Here is a 7631-nt window from a genome sequence, read left to right on the forward strand (position 1 = left end):
TGCTGACTAGCTTCATTGGCCGAGGGTGCTACAACCTTGAGGGACGTTTGGTAGTTAGTCCAGGCTTGAAAATGCATGGTGGTTAAGTGTCTATGCATGCAACTAGTATTTAGACTTTTCAGATTCTGACCTCTGCTTAAGCTAGTTGAACATTTTTGACAGATGACTTTGCGCTGATCAGTTGGATGTTGTTTAAAAAAATGCCAGACTGCACTCTTCCTAGACTCGGATCCCTTTTCAGGGATTGCAGACTGAGCTTTAACCGGATGGCAACGCTGTGCTCCAACAGGTTTTGGCTTTGACACGCGTTTTGGGCCAGATACGGGCCCGGCAGATGGAACCTGTTGCGATGTTGATGCCTGCTGCGGCCCCTCCTCCACCTCCGCTTCTGAACTACTGCCGCCTGCACCCTGTTCCCCCAATGGCTGCCAATCGGGGTCAATAACTGGGTCATCTATTACCTCCTCTTCAAGCTCGTGTGCAACTTCGTCTGTGTCACTGTGTCGGTCGGTGGTATAGCGTTCGTGGCGGGGCAACATAGTCTCATCAGGGTCTGATTGTGGATCTGTACCCTGAGAGGGCAATGTGGTGGTCTGAGTCAAAGGAGCAGCATAGTACTCTGGCTGTGGCTGTGCATCAGTGCACTCCATGTCAGAATATACTTGTAATGGGCATGGCCTGTTAAATGTTTCACTTTCTAAGCCAGGGACGGTATGTGTAAAGAGCTCCATGGAGTGACCCGTTGTGTCGCCTGCTGCATCCTTCTCTCTTGTTGTAGTTTTTGCTGAGGAGGACAAGGAAGCGACTTGTCCCTGACCGTGAACATCCACAAGCGACGCGCTGCTTTTACATTTACCAGTTTCGGAAGAGGAGGCAAAAGAGCTAGAGGCTGAGTCTGCAATGTAAGCCAAAACTTGCTGTTGCTGCTCCGCCTTTAAAAGCGGTTTTCCTACTCCCAGAAAAGAGAGCGTTCGAGGCCTTGTGTAGCCTGACGACGAAACTGGCTCCACAGCTCCAGACTTAGGTGGAATATTTTTATCCCCACGACCACCTGATGCTCCACTACCACTACCATCATTACCAGCTGACAATGAACGCCCACGACGACCTCTTGCACCAGACTTCCTCATTGTTTTAAAATCTTAACCAAAGTAACTTTATTTGTTGCTGTCAAACAACTTACACGGTGAGCTATAACTTCAGTATGATTTCAATATCCCTTAACAGGTTGGTGAGACCACAAGGAAAATCAGGCACAATGTTACGTAAACACTCTGTTTTCTGTGGCACAAAATCACAGAGATGACACACACGCAGGACTGTCACTCAAGCACTAATGTCAATATTAATCTCCCACCTAATTTATTTATTTTTTTTTCTCAGGGAGACTTTAGAAACCAAATAATATTAAAAAAAAAAAAAAAAAAAGGCTTTCTATGGCCCACAATTAGAGAGAGAGAGGTGGCACACCCAGGAGTCAAGACTGGCGCACAAGCTGAAAGGGCAATATTACTCTCCCACTGTTTTTTTAAGTTTTTTTTTTATTTCAGGGAGACTTTAGAAACCAAATAATATTAAAAAAAAAAAAAAAAAAATAGGCTTTCTATGGCCCACTGAATGAGAGGGAGAGAGGTGGCACACCCAGGAGTCAAGACTGGCACACAAGCTGAAAGGGCAATATTACTCTCCCACTGTTTTTTTATGTTTTTTTTTTTTTTTTCAGGGAGACTTTAGAAACCAAATAATAAGAAAAAAAATAAATAAATAAATAGGCTTTCTATAGCCCACTGAATGAGAGATAGCACACACAGCAGTGGCACACAAGCCCTGACTGAGGCCAATATTTTTCTCCCACTGATTGATGTAGTGTTTTTGTGTTGAGGTAGATTTTAGAACACAAATCAAGGAAAAAAAAAAATGCTTTCTATGGCCCACTGAATGAGAGAGAGGTGGCACACCCAGGAGTCAAGACTGGCACACAAGCTGAAAGGGCAATATTACTCTCCCACTGTTTTTTTATGTATTTTTTGTTTTTTAAGGGAGACTTTAGAAACCCAATAATATTTAAAAAAAAAAATAAATAGGCTTTCTATGGCCCACTGAATGAGAGGGAGAGAGGTGGCACACCCAGGAGTCAAGCCTGGCACACAAGCTGAAAGGGCAATATTACTCTCCCACTGTTTTTTTATGTATTTTTTGTTTTTTAAGGGAGACTTTAGAAACCCAATAATATTTAAAAAAAAAAATAAATAGGCTTTCTATGGCCCACTGAATGAGAGGGAGAGAGGTGGCACACCCAGGAGTCAAGACTGGCACACAAGCTGAAAGGGCAATATTACTCTCCCACTGTTTTTTTATGTATTTTTTGTTTTTTAAGGGAGACTTTAGAAACCCAATAATATTTAAAAAAAAAATAAATAGGCTTTCTATGGCCCACTGAATGAGAGGGAGAGAGGTGGCACACCCAGGAGTCAAGACTGGCACACAAGCTGAAAGGGCAATATTACTCTCCCACTGTTTTTTTATGTTTTTTTTTTTTTTTTTCAGGGAGACTTTAGAAACCAAATAATAAGAAAAAAAATAAATAAATAAATAGGCTTTCTATAGCCCACTGAATGAGAGATAGCACACACAGCAGTGGCACACAAGCCCTGACTGAGGCCAATATTTTTCTCCCACTGATTGATGTAGTGTTTTTGTGTTGAGGTAGATTTTAGAACACAAATCAAGGAAAAAAAAAAATGCTTTCTATGGCCCACTGAATGAGAGAGAGGTGGCACACCCAGGAGTCAAGACTGGCACACAAGCTGAAAGGGCAATATTACTCTCCCACTGTTTTTTTATGTATTTTTTGTTTTTTAAGGGAGACTTTAGAAACCCAATAATATTTAAAAAAAAATAAATAAATAGGCTTTCTATGGCCCACTGAATGAGAGGGAGAGAGGTGGCACACCCAGGAGTCAAGCCTGGCACACAAGCTGAAAGGGCAATATTACTCTCCCACTGTTTTTTTATGTATTTTTTGTTTTTTAAGGGAGACTTTAGAAACCCAATAATATTTAAAAAAATAAATAAATAGGCTTTCTATGGCCCACTGAATGAGAGGGAGAGAGGTGGCACACCCAGGAGTCAAGCCTGGCACACAAGCTGAAAGGGCAATATTACTCTCCCACTGTTTTTTTATGTATTTTTTGTTTTTTAAGGGAGACTTTAGAAACCCAATAATATTTAAAAAAAAAATAAATAGGCTTTCTATGGCCCACTGAATGAGAGGGAGAGAGGTGGCACACCCAGGAGTCAAGACTGGCACACAAGCTGAAAGGGCAATATTACTCTCCCACTGTTTTTTTAGGTATTTTTTTTTTTTTCAGGGAGACTTTAGAAACCAAATAATATTAAAAAAAAAAAAAAAAAAATAGGCTTGCTATAGCCCACTGAATGAGAGATAGCACACACAGCAGTGGCACACAAGCCCTGACTGAGGCCAATATTTTTCTCCCACTGATTGATGTAGTGTTTTTGTGTTGAGGTAGAATTTAGAACACAAATCACGGAAAAAATAAATAGGCTTTCTATGGCCCACTCAGTGAGAGATGGCACACACAGGGATGGCACTGTAGCAGAAATGCCAATCTTAATCTCCCACAAAAAAAACAAAAAAAAAACAGGGACTGTCCTACAATTACTATCTTCCTGCAGTAATGTAAGCCAGGTATGGCAGGCAGCAATAGGAGTGGACTGATGCACAAATTAAATAAAAAGTGTGGACAAACAAAAAAGATAGCTGTGCAGAAAGGAAGGAACAAGAGGATATGTGCTTTGAAAAAAGCAGTTGGTTTCCACAGTGGCGTACACACAGCAATACAGCTATCACGGAGCCTTCTAGGGCAGCCCAATGAGCTACAGCGCTGAGGGGAAAAAAAAAAAAAATAGCTTCCACAGTCCCTGCACACCGAAGGTGGTGTTGGACAGTGGAAATCGCTGCAGCACAAGCGGTTTGGTGGTTAGTGGACCCTGCCTAACGCTCTCCCTGCTTCTGACGAAGCGGCAGCAACCTGTCCCTAAGCTCAGATCAGCAGCAGTAAGATGGCGGTCGGCGGGAACGCCCCTTTATAGCCCCTGTGACGCCGCAGACAGCAAGCCAATCACTGCAATGCCCTTCTCTAAGATGGTGAGGACCAGGATCTATGTCATCACGCTGCCCACACTCTGCGTTCACCTTCATTGGCTGAGAAATGGCGCTTTTCGCGTCATTGAAACGCGACTTTGGCGCGAAAGTCGCGTACCGCATGGCCGACAAGCACAGGGGTCGGATCGGGTTTCATGAGACGCCGACTTAGCCAAAAGTCGGCGACTTTTGAAAATGATCGACCCGTTTCGCTCAACCCTACTAATGGCATAACAGCCGAGATGTGTAAATAAATTTGGACTGTAGTCCAAAGGTCACTTGAAGAGTTTAAGAGTTTCTGGCTGCTGGACGGGATCCCTGCAAATCACCTCCGAAATGCCAGCACGTCTAACTCCTCTTATGATTAGTCAGCCTATTGGAATATTATTAGAAATTAGCGGATTGATTTGTGGAGGATAGATTTCACGTTGAATTTCATTAAATTTGAAGGTTCCCACAAATTCAAACATTCCATGATTTGATTCAGATGCATTATAAAAAAAACGGTAATAATTCTCATCACCTTTACACAAATTGCAGAAGACTCAGAGAGTGGGCTAATGACACATCACACCGGGTACCGTCACAATTACTTTCCTATAAAGACCTGCAGCTATGACATCCCATAGTCTAATCCAGCCAATTCAAGGTGGACAGTGTTAGGGCTAGCGGAACGCACCAAATAATTAGAGAAAAGGAATAAGGTGCGTTCGCAGCCTGGGGTCCACCGTGCAGAGATGGAACCTGCTGCTAAGCAATGACAGACTATATGGTGGTACAATGAGGATACACACGGGTTAGCTTCACCCTGTGTGAAAGAAGCGAACCCTGTTACGTCACAGGGCCGCAGTACCGCATGTAACAGAAATAATTAAATAGCACGAGAGTGCATGCGATACCGCACTGGCGGACGCCACTAACCACCCAGACTTGGGTTTGGAAAGCGCGGTGATAGCGCACAGTGTCGCACTGGCGGTCACAGCAATAGACACTGTTTGTGTACCAGTGTTGGTTACTAGTCGGGCGCTAGATTACAATCATCCTCCTTACGCGAGCATTCAAATACAAGGGAGGGGATGATTAAAGAGCGACTATCACTCACAACACACAAACATAAACAAGTGTATACCTGCGCATGGCCGTGCGGCCATGTGAACCTTTTATAGCTGCAGCAAGTTCAGGACCTTCCTAGAGGACCAATGAGAACTGATACAGTAAATGAGCAGCTTCAGGACCTTCCTAGAGGACCAATAGGAGCTACTGCAGTACCTGAGCCTGTGACCCCAGAACTCCACTAAGAGGTATTCCTTTGGGCATGCTCAGAAGGGGAAAAGCGGGACTTAGTCCCAGAGATGTCTGCTCGCCGCTGATCAGTACAGGCTACAATGGCAGAGCCTGGAAAGGCAGCAGAAACCCTTTGCACAGAATCAGACTGAGCGAGATGCTGGGACCAACGTCTCTTCTGAGCAGACTCCACTGCGGCTGATGCAGAATGAGAGACCGCAGCAGACATGGTTCGAGATTCCCCCTGTGCAGTGGTGGGAACTCGACTCTTAACAGACAGTTACACCGTATTAAAAGATGAGGGCTTGCTAAGCAATGATAATTTATGCTTCTATACTATACAACGGTATATGGATAGGAGGTCAGAGTGCACAGTTCATTCCTCATTTGGATAGAAAAAAAACTACTTACCCAAACCCAAAGAGGCAAGTGGTATATGGAAGTTTCCCACCTGCAAATTATCACAATGTGACTGTGAATTGATTTATTTGAGAAACATTGCACTAACAGCAACTTCATAACAGTTTTTTTTCATTCTTCACACACTGCAAACAAGGAGACCATTTGAAACCACAAAGTATTCATTTTGACACTAAGTGCAGGGGGGTAGATTTGAAATTACCTATTGCTGTTGATTTTCCTTAGAAATTATTTGCCACTACTTGAATGTCTCATATCGTAAGGAAGTGGAGATGCTGTAACATGCCCCTTAAATAATCTGTGGTTCCATAATGCATTGTACAGTTTTGCATATTTGGTAATGTGTATTGTCATGTATTGAAATGTTGATGCAGTCATTTTTTGACCAGCAAAAGTTAGTTAGTAGCAGACAGGGTTAATAGTTGGAAATAGTTTAGATGGGAGAAGCTACACTAGCATACAGGATACCACTTCCTGGTAATAATATAGATAGGGCTAAGCCTTGAATAATGTCAAACCTATGCTCTAGCTGCATGCAGACTTGCAAGGAAATGGTGTTGTGTGCGAAGAGGAAATCATATATTGGATAGTATGTTTTGAAGAGAATCAGATATTAAGTGGCAGTGGAATTTCAGCATTCAGGCAGGACGCCTAAGTTAAAGGAGAGGATGAAGTCCTTGGTCCAGGCCAGGAGATCTAGGCAATTAAGCGGAGAATTGTAAGGTGAGCAGCCTACCTTACAAAGTGTGTGTTATAAAAAAAAAATATTTTTTTTAAGCACATTTCATCATTGCAATAGTTCAATATTAAACCTGTACACGCTGTCTAAATACAGCTGTTTGCTACTTCTCTTTATTATCTGTATTCTTCTATAAAGATAAATTGAGGTCATTTAGACATTAATACTGTATTTGCATAAAAGAGCTGAATATGGGTTCACCACACTCCTAGAACTATATACATATTTTTTTAACTGGTCAATTAGAGCCTTTTCAGTATTGTGATAAATGGAGATTAAATTATTATTGTTTTGTTTTTTTTTCAGAAAAACTGGCAAATTTGATTTTCAAATTATCTGTCCAACTCTAGATATTATTATTGTGGGGTAATGCTCATGACGTAGTGCAAGGCCGATTAAAAAAACAAGGGTTTGGGGATTCTGGCAGGTAGGAGGTGGTGGGAGGTGGTTTGTAGGGTGCCTGATTGATGGTCATGGAAATCTGATATGGACCAGGGTCCTGCAAATTTAGCAACTCATCTCTTCATGACTAGACACTGACAATGGAATTAAATCCACAGTTAAGAAAAATGAGAAGAGTATAATGTTTAAAAACACTTTTTATTGATATTAATAAGTACCATAAAATTAAAATAAAGTGCAACAAGTAGTGATGGGCGAGCACTAAAATGCTCGGGTGCTCATTGCTCAGGTCAAGCAAATTGGAATACTCGGGTATTCGACCCGAGCAACGAGCCCAATGTAAGTTTATGGGAAACCCGAGCATTTTTGCCACGAACCCCCGGGGGCCCATTTAGGGTCTAAAAATGTCAGAAATCGATGCGAACAGTGCTCAAATGACACGGCAACATCATGGGGAAGACCCCTGGAAGCATTTCTGACTCCTAGGTCACAGCTGTGAAAAATGTTGTCACAGTGTTACGCCACTTTTACAGGCGCACACTAAAACATACAAAAACAAAACCAAAATTAATTTTCCTGGGAAATATGTTAAGGTACATCCTTTCCAGGGTAATGACT

Source organism: Ranitomeya variabilis, chromosome 4 (genome assembly GCF_051348905.1).
Source record: "Ranitomeya variabilis isolate aRanVar5 chromosome 4, aRanVar5.hap1, whole genome shotgun sequence".
Taxonomy (NCBI): domain Eukaryota; kingdom Metazoa; phylum Chordata; class Amphibia; order Anura; family Dendrobatidae; genus Ranitomeya; species Ranitomeya variabilis.